The 23,767-nt window shown below is 43.0% G+C and overlaps 1 long non-coding RNA gene across 1 annotated transcript in view; it reads right to left on the bottom strand.

Moving 5' to 3' along the window:
* Positions 1-21,585, bottom strand: part of LOC310897834 — a 40,960-nt gene extending 19,375 nt beyond the window's left edge. Inside the window, exon 1 of the long non-coding RNA XR_014582617.1 lies at positions 21,520-21,585. This is a non-coding gene — a long non-coding RNA (uncharacterized lncRNA). The remainder of the gene's footprint in view (positions 1-21,519) is intronic.
* Between the last annotated feature and the right edge of the window lie 2,182 nt (positions 21,586-23,767).

The following is a 23,767-nucleotide window of genomic DNA, read 5'->3' as shown; positions in this document are numbered from 1 at the left end:
GTGGGGAGTGGCGCTATCCTATGCACCGAAATATAATACCACCTGTAGAATTACATTGGAAAAAAAAAAAAAAAAGAAGTTTAATTTCTAGCAGTCGCTGCAGCTTAAATATTCAGAGATATTTGTGTGACCTTGTAGCTCTCTTAGATGTACCCCCTTCATACTTACACCTACTTTTGCAAAACTGTTGGCTTGCTGAGTACAACCTCTGAAGAAAGCTTGGGCTGCTCTGTTTTTTTGCAGCTGTTTTTCATCACTTCTTGTATTCTACAACAGGGCTGTGAACATATAAAGGAAGGACTGGATAAAAGAATTATTTTGCCATCTGTCCATCTGTCCTTGTCTGTATGTGTATTTGCCCAGCAAACTACAGTCTGGCCCATTGTTTCTCTCCTACTGCACAGGAGAACTGCCTTGGAGACAATTTCAAACCACAAGCTTAGGTTCTCCAAACTTTTTTATGGTCTCCTGTTAGTGCAGCCTTCGGTCATGATGTAAGCAAAATCATTTCTAGTGGTGAGAAGCTAGGTCACATTCAATCATTTACTTTTTCTAATGCAGATATCAACAAAATCCCAGTATGTGCAAAAAGTTTTGTAATAATTACAAAAAATTGGGCCTGCCCCTTCTTATCACATGTGCCAGTCCTAAGCCATTTGTTGATGCTGAACTTGGTTCCAATCATGTTAATGATGAATAGGTTTAAATATTCATTTAAATACGAACATGTGTGCAACAGGCACATGATCACCAATAATAAAAATACAGAAAGTGCTTAGAAATAAGTAGAAATGTTCTCTCATGGAATGACAGTGTAATCTAAAATATGCAAAAGTAAAGAAGAGGAAAAATAACACCTACAAAAAGGTGAAATAAACTTGGTGACAGAAAGCTTATCTGATGAATAAAATGGAAACAGTGAAGAAGAGGAGGAGATAAGTATGAAGGGGTGTCTGGAATCCCTCCTCTTTTCATTTTAATTGACATATATCCTAAGGATTTTTTAAATCATTAGAATGTTCTTGGAGGATACAGTTTCACATTTTGCCCATCCATCTCATGAGTCCTTGATTTTGTGAAACTAGTTACAGAACTGGATCCTGCAGACTGGCACACGCAAGAGGAAAGGATTCTCTCATCTACGAAGAGCTATTTTTAGTAGCTGTATCAAATGGAATGGGTAAATAAAGTCGGTAGCATGCCATGATGAATTTTCCTGATGAAATTCATGTGCAAGATCTACAGAACTTACTGTAGACACAGGGTATATAGTGGAAGGTTATCTTTTGAGGCATCACCTGTCATCATCCCCATGTCTGAGGAGAAGATACAGAATACAGGCAGTGCAAAAAAAAAAAAAAAGAAAAAATTGCTCTTAAATGATACAAACATTCCTGTTCAGCAAGGTTGAATCTAATCAGAAAAGCCAGTGTTGCCAGATACTGTGAAATGTTAATAGCCAGTGTTGCATAAACATAGCTCCACTCTAGAATTAGTATGATTTTTCAGCTACATTTAAAGACTAAACATGATGGGAGTAAGTGCAAGTTGCTAAAACCAACACTGCAACATGATCTAATTTACTTCTATTTCAGCAATATAAATACTTTAAAAGTAAATCCCTTATTTTGAAAGCTGAGGTTATGCTTCTGATGGTAAGCCCTGGCCACAGATAATGTGTTTTCATCCACGGTTCCAAGGTTGCAGCCTGGTCCAGGAAGGATGTACCTAGCAATCAGATGACACTGCCGACAAAGGTCTGCACAAACACATTTTCTTTTGCTGTACCCATGGTAGTTATGAATTTCGGATTCTTAACTGCAAAAATCAGGCAGGCCCCTTGGCATCAAGTGACTGAAGCTTGCTTGCTCTACACCATTGTTTTAAAGTGATCAAGTCATGCATTAAAAGGCTTTGGCACAGATTCAAGCAATGAAAACTTGGCCAAGATGTTTAATTTCTGTAGGTACAAGAGGTCAGTCAGTAACAGGACTATCATTAAGTGTACCCCAGAGTCACACTAGAAAAACGACCTTTCCAGTATGGCATATGTTTAAACATAGCAGACAGACAGAAAATAAGATAATCATACCCTCAGGGGTCTTGCAGCTGCTGACACCTTCATTCCAAAGCTGGGGTAGTTTTGCAAGGTAAGCATATTTGGCAAGATAGAGTGTAAGAAGCAGATGAAGCTGAAGGTCCAAGAAACAGCACTGGGTGGGAGTGGTTTAAAAAAAAACTGTCTTTCTTTTAGCTGTCTTCTTTTACCACACTACTTTTTTAGATAGGTCTTTTCTGCCCTTCATCTATCCACTCAGCGCTCCTGGAGCAAGCCAGCACAAGGGGAAAACAAAAAGTTTTGTTCAGTAGGCTCCCAAATACTTTCTAACAGTCTCCTGATGGGATACAAGCAGAATAACATAATATCAACAAATGTGAGAGCAAATAAGTGTCTCTTATTGTATAGCTGCAGCCCAGAACTACAAACGTGAGACAAAAGGTAAGTTATTGCCAAGCTAAAACCAGCCTGGCCTGTTTTATGTGGTATTGTATGGTGTTGGCCAATAACCCTCCTACTGCCTCATATGTTCATCTTTAGGATTGTATTTAACAACAGAGCTAGGTTGTCTCTAGGGCTGGAGTAACTTTTTGCCAGTGTGTTATACAACATCTCACATTAGGAAGACCTGCTCATGGCTGACTCCAGGGTGTTTTCAGTTTGCAAGTACTAGATAAGCCAAACAAATTAAGTTGAACCAGAGAGAACAGGTTCAAAATGAAAAACAATGATGTTTTGGTAACTTAAAGAAAAATTTCTAATCTAAGATTCGTAGAAGACAGTTGTTGGAAACTTCTCAAATAGTGAGGTTTTGCCTTATGTCCAGGGATATAAAAGGAAAGACATTTATGGAGAACTGGTCCACTCACTTCTGAAACAGCTGTGGCCTTCCCTTGAAAATTTGTCTCCTGGCCAGCTAATCAAATGGGAATTTTGGAGCCATCAAGTTCAATAGAGAAGTTCTCTCTTCATACCCTGGCAGCAATGTCAAATGCTAATAAGAAAATACTTGTTCTAGTCCCAGGAAGTTCTGTGGGGACCCTGATCCCTGAACAAGGTACAAATTCTCTGTGTTAGGGACATGTGTTTCCAAGAAAGGGATGCACTGCAAATTTTAACTGCAAATTAAACATGGAATCTAGCTACAAGATTGTTTTTCCCTGTGATGAAATAAGAACTCTGTATGTAGCAATCATGCTCTAAAATTTTAAACACTGAGAAAAAAGTTGTTGCGCAAATACATGCCAGATACAAGAATGCACAGGAATTAATAGAAACCCCAAACCCTTATCTTAGCAGAGCGTTATTTAAAAACAAACAAACAAACAAAAAAAGTTTTACGTGCTTTAAATTATTTTTATAAGTCAGTCCAGTGGTGAAACTTGAGAAAATAAATTAACCATTTACAGACCATCATCACGTAGAATTTGTTAGGACTGATAGTAGTAGACAGAAAGGGATTCTGTGCCCCATCTCTTGAAGGCCAGAACAATAATTTAAAGTCAACAAAGGTAGGCACAGAACTGTTTTGATTCCCTATTTTGTTGGTTTCATTCCAGTTGTATGTGAGGATTGAAATCTTCCCGCAGCAAGGGCTGGCAGAGGGAGATCCTCTGGCTTTTGGCAGACCATGCAGGCAGCAGAGCCTTTCTTCCCCACTTCATTGTGAAAGATGCCCTGATTTCTGCCCCATGCTCCCAACACCAACCCTGTGCAAAGCCCTTTCAGGATACTTAGGGCCGGAACAAGTAATGCTCACAAGAAAAGACAGCCATTGCAGAAAGCTGGAGTTGAGGCAAGGGTGAAAGTCTTTCTCGAAGAGTTCTGACAGTCTAATGCCTCAACCTTTCTCACTGGTGGTTCTTAACACTCCTATATGTATGCTTGTGTAGCAGCTGGAAGCTTGCTAAACTACCTCACCTTTTTGTTCCAGCATTTCACTATTAAGAACAAACACTAATCAAAACAGTATTTCAGGCCTGGGGATTGTTAATCAACCTGCAACAAATTGTAGTCAGCAGAAACAAAACATATTTTAGATAAAATCTGGTTTCACTTTTTTAAATGAAATTAAGCACATTTAAGTCAACTGATGGGAGGCGCCAGCCATGAACCAGATCTTGATGCCCTCGCAGAAGAGAAATTCCAGGCTAGTTGAGCAGAAAATACAATGTGGTTTTTGTGGATGTACTTTGGAACAACAGGGGCAACAGGGGTCACGTTTCTGATTAGTAAAACTCTGAATGATTCAAGTGAGATAACAACCAGAAAGACCATAGACTACAGCACTGCATGGACACTTTGTCTTGTGTTGATAAATAGCATCTTGTGTTTTACACATGCAGCAACAGCTCTTTAAATAATTGATATTTTGGAAGATTGCTGCACTCCTTTTTCTATTGTCTGTCCCAATCTTTCCCATCCTTGACATACAAAACTCATGAATTTTTCTCCCATGTCTGCACGGAGCCTAAGTACCTATGCAGTATGAAACTTCCACAGCATTTTATATTTGGTGTCTACCCTGTGGCGCAAAGATTTGACTAAAGATGACCAGGCTTCAGACACAACAAAAAGGTTCCTTCCATCCCCCCCCCCCTCTCTTTTTGCATTTCAAAGGAATTTCTGATATTTTTCATTTGCTGTCCCCAGGGGAATATGGCCTACTGAGCAACAATTCCATTCCAGTAGCTCATCCTAGCAGTTTCCAATAACAGCACTTCTTCTGTATTTCATATTTATACTGAAGTAAAGAATTATCTAAATGCACCATATTTTAAATAATTTCAATTATGGTGCTGTCACTTTTCATAATGGATTGTAGCACAGAAAAACAATAGTCCATCGCTGTACCAATGTAAAGAAATTAGTTGTGATTGGGTGAAAAATTGAGCATTCTTTCCTATGATTTAACAAGTCGGAGACAACATTTTTTATATACAAAGCAGAATTTCACCAATAAATCAGTAAAAACAGCTTTTGGACATGTGTTCTATACTTTCATTAATATGCTTTTTTACATTGGTTGAGTCTCTTTCTGTTTTGTAATTAACTTATCAAGGAGTAATGGTCTAATCTGAAAAAGCCGACTGAATGACAGAAATACTATTTGTTTTAAATTGAAAATATTTCACCATCTGCCAAGATTAGATTTCCTTAAATTACCCTTTAAAAACATCGATTTCTAATACCGTATTTCCTTTTCTAAATAAAATAGAAATATGTGTTCAGAGGAAGCTGTTTTAAGGAGACTGCTGAGAAACAAAGCCATTCCAGTAATATTAATCCCTCTCCAATGAGCTGCCAAAAATATAGTTTCCATTTAATGCTACGAGTTTGGTGGGTAGTCGTTTTTTACTATCCACCAGACTGAGACTCTGAAATTAAATGTTCAGTAATATTTGTATAAATGAAGAACCCCCTAGCTCTATCCTTTGACATAACTAGGACGCTCTAATGTAGTAATTTTATATAGATTAATTCTCCTCCAAATTAGTACCTGACAAAAACATATGGCATGGTGTTTATCAGAAGGAAGAGCTGTGGTCATGTACAGGGTTTGTTGCATTCATGGCGTGTGACCAATGTCACTTGAATAATGCCCAGTAATGCCTTTTGTATATTTCAGTGTTGTTATCGAGGCAATATTAAGCTAAATGTAGTATCTGAAATATCCTTTACCTGTGGTAACCTCACATTATGTGGTTATTATTAGAAGCCTCATTAGAGCCATTTATTTTACTTGGAAAGTAGAAGTTTAAATGTCTGTACTTGGGCAGACCAAAGGTCTTCATAGCTTAGCTCTCTCTTAGCCACAATGGCCAATTTGTGAGTGCTTATGAAAAGCTCATTAGACATAAAAATTGATTCTTTCCAGGGCATATCCTTTAGTTCTCAGCATTTCCAAGCAGGAGAATTCTTTCTAGACCACTGTGCAATATTCTTCAATGGACTTGTCTCCCAGATCTCTCCAATTCCTTTTTTAACCCATCACATTTTTGTTATCCTGACAGAATACGTATTCTACATTCAATTCTACATTATGGGAAAAATAACTTTCCTGTATTTTGAAGCTGCCAGATGACAATTTTGCAGACTCCCACTCAGTTCTCCTGTTGTGCAAAGCTGTACATAACTGCTCCCCATCTGCCCTTCTCCATACCAGTCACCATTTTGAAAGATCTCTTTCATAGTATCCCCTCAGTTTTTCTTTCTCTAAAAGTCTTAGTTTGTTTAGTTTTCATTTACTATCTCCTTGTATGGACATCTTTGATCATTCTTCTTGCTCTTCTTGTAAACTAAAGAGTGACATAGCAGTGTTTTCAGTTTATTCTCAGTTTCTTTCCTGGAGGTTTGCCTTTTGACCATGACCACGTATTTTCATCAAATTTCTCAAAATGATTCTACAGACTCTTTCCTGAGTGGTACTAATATTAGTTTAGAAACCACCACTCTGCAATGAAAAGTTAGGATTTTCTAAAATTAACCTAATTGTGTCAGCTCTTTTTTTTTTTTTCCCCTCATGCAGCTATTCATGGGCTCCTTCTGCAACACTTTACAGGTGGCATTTACTTTTAGTATCCTAGAGAACTTAGTATCATTAGCAAAGCTCATAACCTCATTCTTCAGCTTTTTGATTTCACTTAGTAATAAAATAATGTATCGGGTTTACACGGAAAAGCTTTGGTAGCGGGGGACTGCAGGAGCGGCCTCTGTGAGAAGAATCCAGAAACTGCCCCATAAGGGCCAGTTTGAGCCTGCTCCAAAGGGACCTGCCACTGCCCAGAGCTGAGCCAATAAGCGATGTTGTTCGCACCTCTGTGAGAGCAAATTTAAGAAATGGAAAAAAACCTGCTTCAACACAGCAGCTGGGAGAGCAAGGATTGAGAATCAGCCCTGCAGACCCCAAGGCCAGTGCAGGAGGAGGGCAGGAGGAGCTCCAGGCAGGCAGCAGCAGTTCCCCTGCGGGCTGTGGAGAGGCCCCTGGTGGAGCAGGCTGTCCCCCTGCAGCCCACGGGTCCCACACGGAGCAGATCTCCACGCTGCAGCCCCCCCGTGGAGGAGCCCCCGGTGGAGCAGGTGGATGTGGCCTGGAGGAGGCTGCGGCCCATGGAGAGCCCCCGCAGGAGCAGGCCCCGGGCCGGAGCTGCAGCCCGTGGAGAGGAGCCCACGCAGGAGCAGGGGGCCTGGGGGGAGCTGCCGCCCGTGGGGGACCCGTGCTGGAGCAGTTTGCTCCTGGGGGATGGACCCCGTGGTACGGAGCCGTGTGGGAACAGTTCTTGGAGAGCTGCTGCCTGTGGGCAGCCCCCGCAGGCTCAGTTCGGGAAGGACGGCATCCCGTGGGAGGGACCCCACGGGGAGCAGGGGCAGAGAGTGACCATGAAGGAGCGGTGGAGATGAAGTGTCAGGGACTGGGACGGGTAATAAATTTTATTAATTTCCCTATGCTGAGTTTGTTTTGCCCATGACAATAATTGGTGAGTGATCTGCCTGTCCTTATCTCAACCCTTGAGCCCTGTTCATCGTGTTTTCTCCCCCCTTTTCCTTTGAGGAGAGGGAGTGAGAGAATGGCTGTGGTAGAGATTAGCTGCCCAGCAAGGTAAAACCACCACAAATAACAGCATGGATCCCCAGTAGAATTGTAACAAATATCTATTGTGGAAAAAAATGTTATTTTTATCCACTGCTGCACAGCTTTTAAACAGTTACTGACCCACAGAAGATTTTGTCCCTTACCTCATCATGATGTCTCTTACCATCATGAACTCAATTTCTCATAAGCCTTTACTCAGGGACCAGAGCAAAAGTGTTTTGGAAATCAAAGTGGATCACTCTTAGCTCCTTGTTCACCTTTCTACACTCATCATAAACAACTCTAATAGATTTCAGAAGTACAACTTCCCTCTGAAAAAGCCATATTGACTTGTCTTATTATATCCACTTACTGTATACAGTAGTTCTAGTTTTGGTAACAGTTTTACTTTATCTTCTTGGTACAGAAATCAGAGATACTGGCTTATGCTTACCAAATTCATGGCAGAGCCTTAAAACAATCCCAAACTATCCACTTTCCATTCTTATGTTACTTAGGCCACTTCAACAAGGCCTAAAAACATTACAAACAAGGCAGCGCTCGTATTTCAGCTGGAAGTCAAAGAGTAGATACTGTCAAGTCCTGGCAGTTTGCACAATTTGTTTCTATCAGCCTGTTTTAATACCTTTTCAGTGAGAGATTTCACCAGCTTAAGCCATCTGCATTGCTGCTGAAGAGACAGACGACCTTACCTCCTGCCCCACTCACAGTCTTTTCATTGTTTTGTGTTGGAACTGACTCCCATGGGGTTGTACAGTCAGGAAAGGGACACGATTAAGCTGGAAAAACAAAACAAAACAAAACGAAAAAACAACTCACAACCCATTCCCTTTCCAAAAGCAGCTGTTTTTGCCAAATCAGGCAGCTGATACAGGTGAGCGTGTAACTGTAGGACGACTGGTGCTGCTGGCAGGAGTAGGGCACAAGGGAAGGAAGCAGCAAAATGGATTGAGGTCACCCTAGGCTGATTGTGAAACTGCATCCTGATACTTCAGCTGGAGGCAGTTTGCTGTCATTACAGTTTTACTCATTTACGTGCATTAGGAACTTCCACAGAAACCCACACCAGCGGAAGATGTAGTGGTACTGTTGAGAAAGGAGATTGATGGTCTCCAAGAGTGCTGGAAGCCTCTCTGGCTAGCAACACCGTGTACAAAAAATGATCCCCTTTGCTGTCACAGGTACAAAAGAAATATATTTAGCCAAGAGCTGAGAAAAGTGGGAACTCTGTCCATTCAACTACCCATTCAAACAGGATCAGATAAAACATGTTTTTTTCTCTGCATCTTCTTGAATTCTTTAAGTAGAAATTAAATCCACCTTCGCAAAGCTTTCAGGGCTTGTATGAATACTGTGAACAGGTATTCAAACAAAAGTCTTATTCTACTTTTTTAACATTCCTGTAATTTCAGTTATAAAAAGATACACTACTTTATCCACCTGTCTACATATGGGTTATGCATTTTGTTCATTGGCCTAGGATTATCTGTAAATAGCAGTTCACTTCACATTTGCTCTTCTTATAGGCATGAATATATAAACCTATCCTTTTTAATACACATGGGCATACATGTACACTTAATTATGTACATAGAACTGTGAGGGATTCTTGCAGAAAAGGAACGCTGAGTATATTAACAAAGCTTCTTTGATGGGGAATAGTGAGAAAACACAAGGATAAAAGACCTCTGGCAAAACAAAACCTTACACAGGTGGGATGTAGCATACATCATCCAGATGAGAGAGTGTTGCAGATTGACTTAAATACACAGTAATACCCACTCAGGCCTTAATGAAACCTCAAATTGTTCTCCAGACTGTGCTCTTTCCTCATCTAATAGGGACATTAATAAAGCCAGACCCCTGATGCAGCACAGCTAGAACTCGGGCTGTGACTTGTGCGCTTGCAGGATACTAGAAAGCTATAGTTGAGTAGAAAGAAGGCTGATAAGAAAGTTTGTCTTTGTCATCAGATCCACTGCTAATAACAGTCCTAATTCAGGAAAGCACTAAACAGAGTGGACTTGGTCACAAGTAAATATTTAATATCTGTATCCTGCCTTGTTATTCCCATGGTAAATTCAGAGATCTGCATTACGATTTTTGTCCCTAGTGCAGGAAGAACAGTGTTCCTGAGCTAGGGGAACAAAGGACAAACATTTCTCAAACTCCAGATTCCCATCAGGTCTGGGATTTTCAAGTAATTTACAGGAAGGTCATGCAATCTACTTTCCTAGCTTTGATGATGCTCTTTCATCTTCAAATAATTGTTAAATTTGTTTTAATTGTAAAAAGATATTCAACAGTTCTACTTCAAAAAAATCTTGTGTTTTTGGGCTGGGGGAGGATATACTTAGATTTTTGTGATGGTACAGCCAGATGGTATCCCTTAAGATTCTGGTGAGATTATACAGCTTAGAAAAATCTATTAGTTTAAGAATCTAAAAGAATATACAGTTGCTGAGATTTTGAAATTACTGAGTCTTGACATTCCAGCATTTCTGTAGTGAAGGTAGATCCAGTTTACGGTCTTGTGGTGAGGGTCCAGATAAACACTAAAAGTCTTGAATACTGATTTGAGAAATGAGATTAGATGAGGACAACAATTTTACACACTGTATGGATAAGAAGACCCTGATGAGACCAGTCAAAGGTAACACCTGAATGAAAGGGAAGATGGTTAGTAATCTATGTCAGGAAAGTTTTCAGGGAACAGAGCTGTGTTTTACTTATGCTAGTAGACAGAGTATCAATATCATTGAGGTGGAGAGGTCAACTGGCCAAGATTTTGGCTGGACAGAAAACATCTGGAATAAAGAGAAAAATTTTTGATTCCAACGCACACTTAGTTAGCATTACTTCAGTTCCTCATTAAACTAGACACAAAGATGCAGCCTCTGCACATACTGAAAAATATGGAGACAAGAGAAGAGGTTACTGCTCCCATCAATTCTCTTCTCATGGACCTATAATCCTTGTGTACACGACAGTCACCCCTTCCTGATGATCACTGCACTGGAAATCATACTTGGAAGGGAAGTAGCAGAAGAATTTTCAGAGGGTGTGCAGGAAATACCTACCATTAATTGATCCTGGTTTAGAAACCTACAAGACAGGCTTGAACTGACTCAAGAGACTTAGGCATGTTGTGGTTTAGGACAGGATGGGCTAAATGCACACATTAATTACTATGCAATAATTGGAAGTGTGTAAAGGACTGTGGGTATTCATTACCTCTGTGAAAGAGTGATTAATAATGGAGGAGTGGTTATTGCTACCTCCCCATTCCTTGCTGACAGGACTGCTGGTAAGTAGCCAGGAGGAGTAGGGCATTAAGTGTGTTGGCTCTGGATGTGCAACCTTGGTCCCAGCTGTCCCTGAAGGTCCTACACAGCCAGGTGACCCAGAAGGTAGCTTTGTGTTGCTTCTTTTTGGGCTGAGCAAGATGAGTTTTATGAGGTGGAGAGCGCTTTCCAGTTTGGCTGATCTTTACCAGCTGGTGGTCCGCTTTAAATCGTTGCTCATTGACTGGTGTAGCAAATCGCTGGGCAAGTATTCTTGTAAAGGGTTAGTTTTGGTACTTTTACCAATTATGCTTTCTTCATAACACCTGACAGATTGTGCTTTACCTAACAAAAGTCACATCTCTAACAACCGCATAGGTGGGCAAGAAAGAAGATCCTGGCAATTACAGGACTGTCAGTCTTACTTCAGTGCCTGGTAAAATTATGGAGAAGATTATTCTGAAAATTAATGAAAAACATCTAAAGGGCAATGCAGTCATTGGCCAGGGCCAGCATGGGTTCGCTAGGGAAATCTCATGTCTAACAATTTCATTCTACAACATAATCACCCAGCTAGTTGACCAAAGGAAGCCAGTCACTGTAATCTTTCTGGATTTCAGTTAAGCTTTCAATACTGTCTCTCACAGTATCCTTCTGGACAAAGTGACCAGGATACAGTTAGATAAAAGCATAATAAGATGGATGAACAATTGGCTGACGGGTCAGATCCAGAGGGGTGACCTGTCACTAGTGGGGTTCCCCAGGGCTCTGTTTTAGGACCAGTCCTCTTCAATGTTTTCATAAATGGTTTGATTGAAGGACTTGAAGTTTTTCTGAGCAAGTTTGAGGACAATACCAAATTGGGTGGAGCTGTTGACTCCGTCGAGGGTGGTGAGGCCTTGCAGAGAGATCTGGAGAAATTAGAGAGCTGGGCAATCACCAACCAATGAAGTTTAACAAGAGCAAGTGCTGGATTCTGCACCTGGGAAAGAGTAACCCTGGTTATAAATACAGACTGGGGGATGAGATACTGGAGATCAGCCCCACAGAAAGGGATCTGGGGGTTTTGATCAACAGCAAGCTGAACACGAGCCAGCAGTGTGCCTTGGCAGCCAGGAGAGCCAACCGTACCCTGGCGCGTCAGGCATGGCATTGCCAGCTGGTCAAGGGAAAGGATTGTCCTGCTCTGCTCTGTGCTGGCGTGGCCTCACCTTGAGTACAGTGTGCAGTTCTGGGTGTCACAGTATAAGAAATGTATAAAACTGTTAGGGAGTGTCCAAAGGAGGGCAACAAAGATGGTGAAGGACCTGGAAGGCAAGACGTACGAGGATCAGCTGAGGTCCCTTGGTTTGTTCAGCCCAGAGCAGAGCAGGCTGAGGGGAGGCCTTATGGCGGCCTGCAGCTCCCTCACGAGGGGAGCGGAGGGGCAGGCGCTGAGCTCTGCTCTCTGGGGACAGCGACAGGACCCGAGGGAATGGCATGGAGCTGGGACAGGGGAGGGTCAGGCTGGGGGTTAGGGAAAGGTTCTGCACCCAGAGGGTGGTCGGGCACTGGGAGAGGCTCCCCAGGGCAGTGGTCACGGCACTGAGCCTGATGGAGTTCAAGCAGCGTTTGGACAACGCTCTCAGACTCATGGTCTGATTTTTTTTTATATTTTATTTTATTTTGGGGTGGTCCTTTGGGGACCCAGGAGTTGGACTCAATGATGCTTGTGGGTCCTTTCCAACTCAGATATTCTATGCACAGCAACAAAGTTAAGGTCAGACTGGGCCTCTGACATCAGCTCAACTACTTGAGTGACATCCATTCAGTAGGCCAAGACAAGGCAGGAGCAGCTGAAGACTGCAATGACTTTGCCTGCGTCCTGGGAGACAGAGCCTGTTGTTCTGGCCTAAATGGCCCTTACCCACCTTCTGTCTCCTCTTTGCTTTGTAGCAGGAGTTGCTCCTGGCATCCTTTTCTTTTCGGCAGAGAATAATTAGAAGCTACAGCAAAGCCATGAGGAGGATTTTTTTCTGGGCAAAGTTGAGTTGATAGAGAAAGACAGCTATAAGGGGGGAAGGAGACGGCTGTGGGCTTTGGAAACAAGCTGGAAACTCCAAGAACATGAGGAGCCACCCCTGGGGAGGAAGAGGTGGGTGTAGGCTGAGAGAGGAGAAAGAGACTGAGTCCCCTTTCCCCCCAAGTTTGCCACAGACCCATGACACTCCTCTGGCTTCTCCCAGATCCCCTCCCCGTCCCTCCACACCTCTCTCAGGTGTCTTGCAAATTTTCCCTGAGACTTCCCCTCCCACTCCCTGGAACCTGCTCCATTGCCACAGAAACTGAAAAATGGCACCTGCTGCCAAGGAGCTTCATGCTGCAAATTCCTAATAGTATTATCACCTGGAAGCTTGCTTCAGGCAGTGGGTCTGAAGAACTTCAACCCAAGCAAACTCTGAAACCAGAAACACTATTGTTTGACAGAACCACAGAACCAAATGTATTGAGGCTCTCCTCTTCTTTACTAAGCCTCCTCCCCACATACCAGATTATGAGCAACCACAGACATCAGCGTCTGCAGATTGCAGCAGCTGAACTGCTTTTAGTGCTTGTCTCTACGTTGCAGTATAGCTTGCACATCGCTTGTAGAAATACGACAGATAAAATAATTAGATAACTGGGTCTACCACGCTAAGCAAACAGCACTGGTACGTGCCTCAGTTTCCCACACTATGCCATAATGGTACACCTCTGATCCCTCTTTGCACTCCCTGCTTGTTCATTTCTGCCTCTCCTTGTATCCCTCTGCTCTTCTCCCTAAGAATCCTCTTGCGTCTTCCAGTTGCAGTATCCACTGCAATTGTTTATGCCACTCAGATTCCCTTCCCCGGAGTCCATCAAATAACCTTAAAATTGCCATGAAACAGCACTAAGTAGTCATAACAAACAAAAAGTAAAAGTTAACGTGAGATTAAGTGTTCCACACTGGGCTGTTCAGCAATCACACAAAGCCAGAGACTCTGCCACTGTTCTGTCTCTTCAGCATTTGAATTCTGCCTAATCAACAGCATGTGACACAAGTTTATACACAATATGTCAGCTAGTTTGAAGTTTCTCACAAGATTTTCCAGCAACATGCTTCTCCACATACCCAACCAGCTTGTTTTTCTGTGCATATTCTTTCCACCCACACCTACAACATGGTTGTATCTCTCCAACATCTTATCACAGCTGATTTACTGGTAAATTAGTTTAAAGAGTAGCATGTGCCCTTAGCTCTCTGCAACAGACCTTAATTTCCTGGATCTCCTTCCTTTTCTGAGGATGCCATACAGAGTTTCACTCCTTTTTCTGAGTAGCAGCTGACTTGCCACCAGACCAAGTTTCTGCTTAAGAATCGTTGTTCTTCTTATCCTGAAAGAAGTCATGTAAGATCCATGCTAATGATTAAGTAAGACCACGTTGTTTCTTATTTTCTTCTGCAGCCTAAAGCGGTGCATTCTTTAATAACATATTTACAAATACTGTGTACCTTGGCCCTGTATGTTACCTATCAGATATTAAATGCAATGCACAAAAGCAGTATACCATAGCACTTGTAACACCAGTGTGCCCATAAATACCTGTTTGTTTGTTTTAAATTTTGATGTAAGTACGTGGATAACTTACAAATTCCAACTATATTTCTACTCTAAGTGATTATTCTTGCCAGACGGCATGAAAAGGGTACTTCTTCTCCCTTCTACTACTGCATGCTTTGCTGTCTCATAAAATCTTCTTTAACTTATCTATTATAAATCCTGGTATGTATATTCATTATGGACTAGGAACTGTTTATGCAAATGAGTTATGATCCCCTTGGAAAAACAAAACAAGACACCACTCAACCACACAGAGGCAGCTCTTAAACAGATAAGTAATGCTGGATTCCCCTCGGGGCTTTTGCTCTCTGTAAAGACAAGTTAACCCAGTAGTTGCTTGAAGTTCTGTATTGCTCAGGACAAGAAGCCATAAACCATCCTTCTTGCAGGTGTTGCCTCATGAATAGCTGACGATTCCATTTCAGCCCATAAATTTGATATGCACTTCTCCTGCGTGCTGAATTATATACATTGAAAAGCACTGTGTGACTTATAACTGCTAGCAAAATTATTTTTCAAAGGATACAAGAGAAGTTAAGGTACAATATGTGCACAAGAGCAAAGATGTACATTTTAATGTCAGAAATTAAACAAAACCTAAAGAGACAGCACTAAAGAAATTTTCCTCTTTCTGTCTACTCAGGAGTCAGACACAACTGCAGTTCTTGTGTTAAAATTATCCCTTTCCTTACTCCAAAACAGGAATTACAGAGACACCAGGGGAATATTGCATCTTAAGTGTTTGTAGAAAGGCAAACAGTCCCCTGCAAGCATGGCAGATGATATACCTCAGCTCTGAAGACCGTGGAAGTGGCTGTATCGTGATTCCACTCATGCCACTTAAGGTGAGCTCTCTCATCCAGTAAATGGGAATTGTCTGAGAGCCCTGAAAGGCTAATTTCATTGGCAAGACCTCCACTGTCTGACTGTTAAGCAAGAGGTGGGCAATAACCATCTCTGCTGGTTTGCATTCTTGACTGGAAATAGCTCTGTTTTGAACTCAGTAGTCCCAATGTACGCTAAAGATGCATCTGTCTTCAAGAAGCCGTTCCACATAGGATTAGAAAAGTGTCACACGGATGATAGCGTCTGCATACGCTCAGATGATGAAGAGGTAATGAGTGGTTTACACGGATTTCCTTTTTTGAAATGTGATGCTTAAACACTGCCTAGATTATACTCTAGTACCAATAGATAAATATGTATACGTACAGGATGTGGGTTTTATCGCAGAAATTTTTGGCAAGAATTTGTATTAAGTGACATGCTGGTATTTACTGTAACAGTCATCTCCAGACTGAAATTCTATGCTAGCTGTTTTTCAGGGTTGCGGTGGGAAGGAAGACACGTTAAAGGTTTTAAAAAACATGTAGAACTTGAAAACAATACAAATACTGGGAAAATCAGCTGTCATGCTTCCCTGTTCATTATATGGGGCTGTAAAAGGACATTCCTCTCAAGTTTCTTGCCCTTTATTGAAAATTATGCAGAGATTAACACTACTTGCTGACATGGTATCACATCGTGCTAGGCTTTGTTCTAAATATGAAAGTAGATTCCAAAACAGGTCAATAGTTAAGAAGCAGACTGCTATATCTGCATAGATAACTTTCATTAAAGAATGGAGTAAAATTTTACACTACCTTAGGAACCCTGTACCTAGGAAATACTACATCGAATTCCTCCTTGTGTTATTTTGAACACATTATTATAGCCTTCTTTGGTGTTATCACCTTTTATATCTAGTCCCAAGCTACTGGCAAACAAACAAAACAAAACAAAATACTAGTCATACAGCAACAGGAAAGCTACAATTCATGACTATTTTTGAAATACTGATTAGTAATTTTTTTTTTAAATCTCCCCAAGCCCCCTGATGATAAATAACCCCTCCAGTCTTCATAGACTGGTCTATTGTATTCTGCTCCCTGCACTTCAGCACACAAGAGTTTGCCATACTCAATGGCAACTGAGCAGCATAAATGGTGAAGTATGTCTGCATGTCATTTTCATCAGCATCAGTCTCAGCAATGTTTTGGAATAGCTTCTGTGAGCCACAGTGGGGCTGGAAGAAAACGAGCGTTTCAACAGTTTGGTCGCCAAAGTAGAGAATTAGCTTTCTGCAAGTCCTTGATCTTTTCCCTGCAATCCCAGTTGGCCTGACTGGCGACCTGGCCTTTCAACAGATCCCTGCTGCAATCCATCCTGCTGCTGCAATCCATCCTCTTTACAATCCCAGATGGTCACCAGTGTCCTACATGTCCGTCTCTAGCAAGCTGGAAGAGACTTTTCTAAAGGCTTCACGAGATTGTTGTTGCTAGTGCTAACCAGGAAACACTGTGGAGAAAGCTGGTGGGGGCAAAATGTCCTACAGTTGAGCCACAGTGCATACAAAGACAGCGTGCACAAACTGTTGATTTCTGTATAGCACAGCTTAGAAAAACTGTACTGGCTACCTAAGCAATGGCTGTGAAATTAAGCAGAGGACTGTTTACAGCTCAGAGCTACTGGTACTACACCAGAGGAGATGAGGCGGATGTCAGCTTATACTTTAAGAGAACGTTTGTGTGTTGGAGGCATGTTTGGTTAATCATTTGTTCGTACTCTCTAATCTACACCAATTTCTTGACGCTGAGGAGTCCATGTCTGTATTTTTGGCATTTTAAAGCCCCTCACTGACTGCCAGGAAGGCCATCAGGTCCAACACACATGAAGATCGAAGCATTTTATTCCTCCAGAAATAGTGCTGCCAATTGCAATGCTAGAAATACAAAACCATCTCAGAATTCAAAGTTTGTCTCAAAGACAGGACAGAACAGCTTTCTAGGAAAACTGATGTAACAGTTACTATTTTGTGTTGCTTTTGGAGGACTGCTGGTTTCTGCAGCAAGGAAATGTACAGAGTTGTCCGCAGCAGAGCTATGAACACACTTGTGACACAACCATCTGTTTAAAGAGCCTCAATAACAACAACAACCTGATCATCTAAATGAATTAAAAGGTGATTTTATCCCTCATTCCATAAAAAGAATCTTTAGTAACTCCATTTCTGTGAGGAAAAGGTTAAATCTGAACAGCTTTTTGTGCCAAATGCTTTAACAAAATTCGTGTCCAGTGGTGCCTAAGACTAATTCACCCAACAGCAATTCAGTGATGATTTTTTCCCCAACTAAGAAAAACTAAAACCGAAATGCAGGATAAGGCTATGTCAAAGGTAAAATAAACAAACCATTATAGCCAATGTCAGCCAAGAAAATAAGATCCAGCACTGCAATCCCTTTGTACTGTTGAGCCACTCACTCTCTGTTTTTCACATTTTCAGCTTGTGCAGATTTTTTCTTTCTAAACTCAAATGTCTGCTGGGACTGGGAGTAGAAGGAAAGCTCTGGTTAAACCCTTCATCTGTCCAGCCCCATTCCTTGAATAATTGGACGAAAAAGTAATAAACTATGAAGTCCCTCTTCCAACGGTCAGAGAATCACAAAATAAATTGTGGTTAATCTGTAGCGACAGAACTGTCCATTTCTTCCAGGCAGATGAAATATAAAATATGCAGTGATGCTTAGAGCACTTGCTAATTATTTAAGAGGGATTTTACACACAAAACACGTTTAAAATTGAAAAGCTTCAATATTCTCGACCAGCTTTTCATCTCCTGCTAACACCGATCTGACATTTCAGAGAAAGCTGACACTTCCCCAAGTCACGGAGCCATGCAGCCAGGGACTGCGTGGAAAAAGAAAAAAAAAAAAAAAGAAACGACACTAACAAAAAAATATTTCCTGAGCCTTGCAGGCTACTCACAGGAAATCTGGAGTGTGGGATTACTGGACAAATACAATACATAAACACCACCTTGTGCGTGGTAAATTCACCTTTATTCCAAGCAGCTTTCCAAATTGGGTGGGAATAGCAAGAAAATGCCAGTGAGACTGAAAAGGCACAAGTCAGTTCCTGAAAAGGGCTCTCGCATCCTCCCATCTGACTCTCAGTGAAAGAACATCCTTAAGAAGGAATCAAATTCACCTTCAGTATCACAAGCTTTGACATGCCTTTCCCTTCCCTCACAGAAGCCACTTCCATGGTCAGCCTTCCCCTGCTGTCTCCTACCTCTGTTACCATACTCTCCTACCTCTGTTACCATACTCATCACAGTGAAGAAACCTTGTTTCGATGGCAGCTCCTTCAGGTGTAACAGTAAGGGCTTTTCATCCTTTCTTGGGGATACCAACCCTGCCACCCCAATGGCAAAGCCCTAGGTTAAGCCTGCCCTCTCATACTAATTGTGACTGTGAAATTACGAAGCTCCACCTGGAAATAGTGTAGGCTCTTTGCTCCCTCTGTCCCCTTGGGAGGCTGTTGGGACCTTCAGTCCTCTCGTTGTCAGCAGCCTCCTTCCTCCTGCTTTCCAGTCTCAATTTCCAGCCTCTCATGACAAATCTTCTCCGGCATCAACAGCGTTCAGCTCACTGCACCACAGCACTGCGTGTATGGAACCGCTTCCACAGGTCACCACACCGTATGTCCTTCTGCAGCCAAATAGCCGGAGGATGCATCTGTAGGCAACCAAAATGCCTGTGCACACAGGCCCAAATCTATGTGATCTACCTGATGTTTGTGTGTGCTCCTAGCAGGAGTGACATGCCATCGTAGGATGGGGTATGCCTGCATTTTGGTCACATCATGGATCAGTTCGGGACACACAAGAGGGGAAAAAGCCGTGAGGCTATCAGAATAGTGAACATCAGGACACGGGCAGGATGGTTATAGGCCTTGGGTCAGACAGCTCTGTTTTAACCCAACTTTTCAGCCTTTATTAGGCTGAATGAGATGAGCTTCAGGACGGGCCCCCAGCACACTGAAGTGGAGAACAAACTACAAGACACTTTCTGCCAAGACAGACCAGTGCATTTGGATTTTGTTTTCGCTTATCATCTTCTGTTGTAACATAACACCATTTCAACTCCATCTGTGATTGCAGTGCTGGGAACACAATAGAAAACAGAACACTTGCAGCTAGAAGCATCTATCGGGTTTCAGCTTCTAAAAGTCCTCCCTGCGACCCACCCTGTCGTTACAGGAGCCAGAAACGGGAAAGGCAGATTGGGCAGGTGGCTATACCGTACGCTTTGGTGTATATTGATACACTTATTGCTGCCTACAACTACCTGAAAGGAAGGTGTGGGGAGCTGGGGGTCAGCCTCTTCTCACAGGTAACTAGTGACAGGACTAGAGGGAATGGCCTCAGGTTGCGCCAGGGGAGGTTTAGGTTGGAAATGAGGAGACATTTCTTCTCAGAAAGAGCAGTCAGGCACTGGGACGGGTTGCCCAGGGAGGTGGTGGAGTCACCGTCCCTGGGGGTGTTCAAGGAAAGGTTGGACTTGGTGCTTAGGGACATGGTTCAGTGGGTGACATTGGTAGTAGGGGGATGGTTGGACCAGGTGATCTTGGAGGTCTTTTCCAAGCTTTATCTGCGATTGTATACTTCATGGCCAGTGCATACCTTTAAAGCACCATGACCACAGGGTGATTTCCCACTTAGGGCAGTCCAGCAGGGTCAACACCAGGTAGACCTGTGGATGCCAAGGGATGAACTGTGCGTTCGTGAAGACAGAGCTCAGGGGAACACTCTTAACGTGCTTTACCACCGGGGCCATGCCAACCAGAGCACTGTCGGCAGCTACTTTCAGGCAGCAGCCGCTCCCCCAAACACCCGCACGAGCGTTTTCCATGCAGGCGCTACACCTTCCGCCTCGAAGAGCCCGCCGGCACGGCTTAGCCGACGGCTCCCCCAGGCGCTGAGCCCCCCACCTCAGGGCTCAGGGCGGGCTCCGCCAGCACCCCAAAATTAACGCCCCCCCCCCCCCAACGGCCCCCCCCCCCGCTCCGCCAACCGCCGCCCCGCTGACGTCACCGAGCCGGATGGAAATAGCTCCCCGTCCCCCCAGCCTCCCGGATACAGCGCTCCCCATTGGTCGGCGCCCCCAGCCTATGGGCCGCGCCGCGCCGCGCTCTCCACCAATGGCCGTGCCGGCGGCGCCGCGCCCCTCCCCTGTCGCTAAGGGAGGGAAATACAGCGAGCGGGGCGCGGGCTGGCAGGTGCGCACGGCGCGCGCCGGGGCTGCAGCCGCGGGCGGGAACGGGGCTTTGCTCACCACCACCCCCCCACCCCCCCCCTTTTCCCGCCCAGCTCCCCGAGCACGGGAGGAGCCCGGCGGGCAGCGGCTGCTTCTTCCCGCCTCGCGCCATGAGGTAACCGCCGCGGGCACCGGCCGCCGTCCCGGGGCGGCACCGCAGCCGCTGTGGTGGAGAGGAGCCGCCGAGGGCTCCGAGGGCTTGAAGCCGTCTCGCCCTCAAGCCGCGATGGCAGCCCGTCCCCTGCCTGCCGCTGTCCCCGCTCCGTGTGTCTGCGGGGCGTCTCGGCGCCGTGCCCGTGGCGGTGGCGGTGCCCCCGCCGCCCGGGGCTGCTGAGGGGACGGTGACGGGGCGCGGCCGCAAAAGGCAGAGCCGGGGGTGAGGCGGAGGGGGCTCGGCGGCGGTTTGCGGCTGACTGCGGTTTAAAACGAGGTGACCGACTCGGTGCGGTGCCGCTGCGCTTCCCCGATCGTCCCCGAATTGAGAGCGAGGCTTACGTCACGGTTTTGCTGGGCAGCGAAACCTTTTTTTTTTTTTTTTTTTTTTTAAATAATAAAGATTTCCACGCAACAAGAAGCATTATTACAGGAGGAGCTGTGAATACATGAGAGAGGCCCCGATAAAAGAAAAAAAAAATAAAAGAATACCTCACCCTTCCCCAAAACACACACACGGAGGAATCAGATCTGAGGTGCCTGCCTGTTTATGTCCTAGTGATATAATGAAGTTCGTATCAAGGTTTCTTTTTCTTCCAGAGAGGGGAGCCTGCAGTTAGAAATCCTCCCCCCCACATCCCCAGCATTTCTGTGTCCTCCTTCTCCTTACCTGTTTTCCCTGTCAGTGGAGGATGAGGATTGTGAAGTGTTGTTTCCCCTTCTGTTACTGCAGGACTTCTTGGATGATTCAGGAATGAGCATTGGGAACGTTCGGTGCTTTCCATGGGAGGAAGACGCAAGCCAGCAAGGCCCCGGTTCCCTGCCATCTTGAGCCTTTCCTGGTGATTTGCTGCAGCACAGATAAGTATAAAGCACTGAGGGACTGAAGTCACTGTTTAAACCTGACTTCATTTCAGTGTAAATGACCACATGAGACTGAGATCAGCAGAGAATCAGGGGTAAAAGAGCAGAGATGTTTAAGGTGCCTCTTCTAAAAGTATACTTTCGAGTATTTAGTGATTAATGAGGTTTTTAGAAAAGACTTCTCTCCCCATGTGTTTATGTTTACGTGTCCTAACAGAAGGTGACGCGTTATCTTACGTGCCAGATATGCTTTGGATGAATCTGTATCACCTTACTGATTTCAGGGGAGCTGTATTAATACGAGTTAGTGAAGAAACTAACCCATCTAAGTTTAAAATAATTGGAATAATATTCTCCATCTCTTTCAGTCAGATTTGTCCTTCATGTTACTTGTGTTTCATAATCCTATAGCTCTCCATTTCGTCAGTACAAGACCAGGATTTCTATTGTAAAAAAGGAGCAGGGAAAAAGAAGAAAAAAAAAACACCTCAAAAGGCAGTCTTTTTACTTTCCAATCTTTATTTTCATGTTTAAATAAATTTAGGGCACACACTCATCCTATTTTTTTAATGGGCAAATTTAACGTTGTTCTCTTACACTGATATTTTATAAAGCCAGAAGGTCTCAGAAGGAGAATGTGTTCAGTGCACCAGAACCCGTTAGGGTTTTGATAAAAGACACGATATCATGAGTAACATTACCACTTCTGTTATTCTTCTTATATAGTACTGACAAGATTGAATCACCATTTTTAGCTATTCTTCAGCAGAACTCGTAATCTATCAATGTGTCAGCTCAACAGCAGTTTTCTCTTCACACTAATGTGAACCAGAAGGTCCAGATATCACTGATTTTGACAATTTTATTATATCTGAGATTGCATATATTGCAGAATTTTGAAGAAAATGAATTATAGAACCTATTATGTTTTCCTAAAGATGTACAAGACATAAAACATGTCCTCTGAAACATTTTACACTCGTTTGTACAGGATCACATTCCTAAGTTAGGTGTTTCATAAGCATTAGGCTATAAGCACTCTAAAATAACAAGTGTAAGATCAAATGTGGGTCCCGTATCTTTTTAAATGTCTCACATTGCCCTCTGTGTTGTTACATAATGCATCATAAAGAAATACGTGCCTTCATTCTCTTTAAATCGCTCGGGCATGGATAGTGCTAAGCCTTTCTTCAAGTCCTTGTTATGCAAGTCCTTGCTACTGTTAATAGCTGTCAGCTCTGCGTGCTTACTTAAAAAACAAAGTAACTGCAGACTTTTTGTGAAGCTCACTGCATTTCTGGAGTTCACAATGAGTCAGTTCCAGGTGCTTTGCTCCCTTCCTCATCTATAAATTAAATTATTATTAACAAACAGGTTTTTCCCCATTAGAAGAAAGTCCCATTCATTCCACTGTATCACAACATAATCTGCTTTTTCTTTAGTTGCATCTATAAGCATATTACATTATGAGTGTCTGAATACACTTCTGCAGTGTCAAAACACAAGTGGAATAGACCAGAATAGAAGAATATTTTTGAAAGTCCGTCGAAAAATTCAGACATATAACTAAGTACTGAAAAAATACGTAGGATAGTAAAAATCCATGACCAATTTAACAAAGTTAGAAGATACCAAATAATATTACTTAGTGCCTATATGGGTTATGTAAAGTAAAATCTGTGTTACACAGTACTAGCAGCATTCAAATGAAATTGATGAGACATCTGTAAAGAGCAGAAAGACTCATTTTTAAAGCTAGGATTTTTCGATGTTCTGTGTTTCTTTACTTGGGAAGTGGAATTTTCCTTGTCCTTTTGTAAAGGCATAAAATTAACAACAAGCACTGTAAAGAATTAGGTGCATTGCCTGGTATTTATTTTTTTTTTACTCTATCAAGCACAGATCAGTTGTGGAAGAAAATCAGGAGAAACATAGCTGCGTTTGCCGATATCATAGAGATCTTTCCAAGTAGCCTCTCCTTTAACAAGGCCTCGGTTTTAAAGATACTGAAATAGGAATATCTCAATATTCATAAAACTGACTGCATGAAGAAA

This window comes from Anser anser, assembly GCF_964211835.1.
Source record: "Anser anser genome assembly, chromosome: 3".
Taxonomy (NCBI): Eukaryota; Metazoa; Chordata; class Aves; order Anseriformes; family Anatidae; genus Anser; species Anser anser.
The sequence above is the reverse complement of the archived record's forward strand: the minus strand, read 5'-3'. Positions and strand labels throughout refer to the sequence as shown.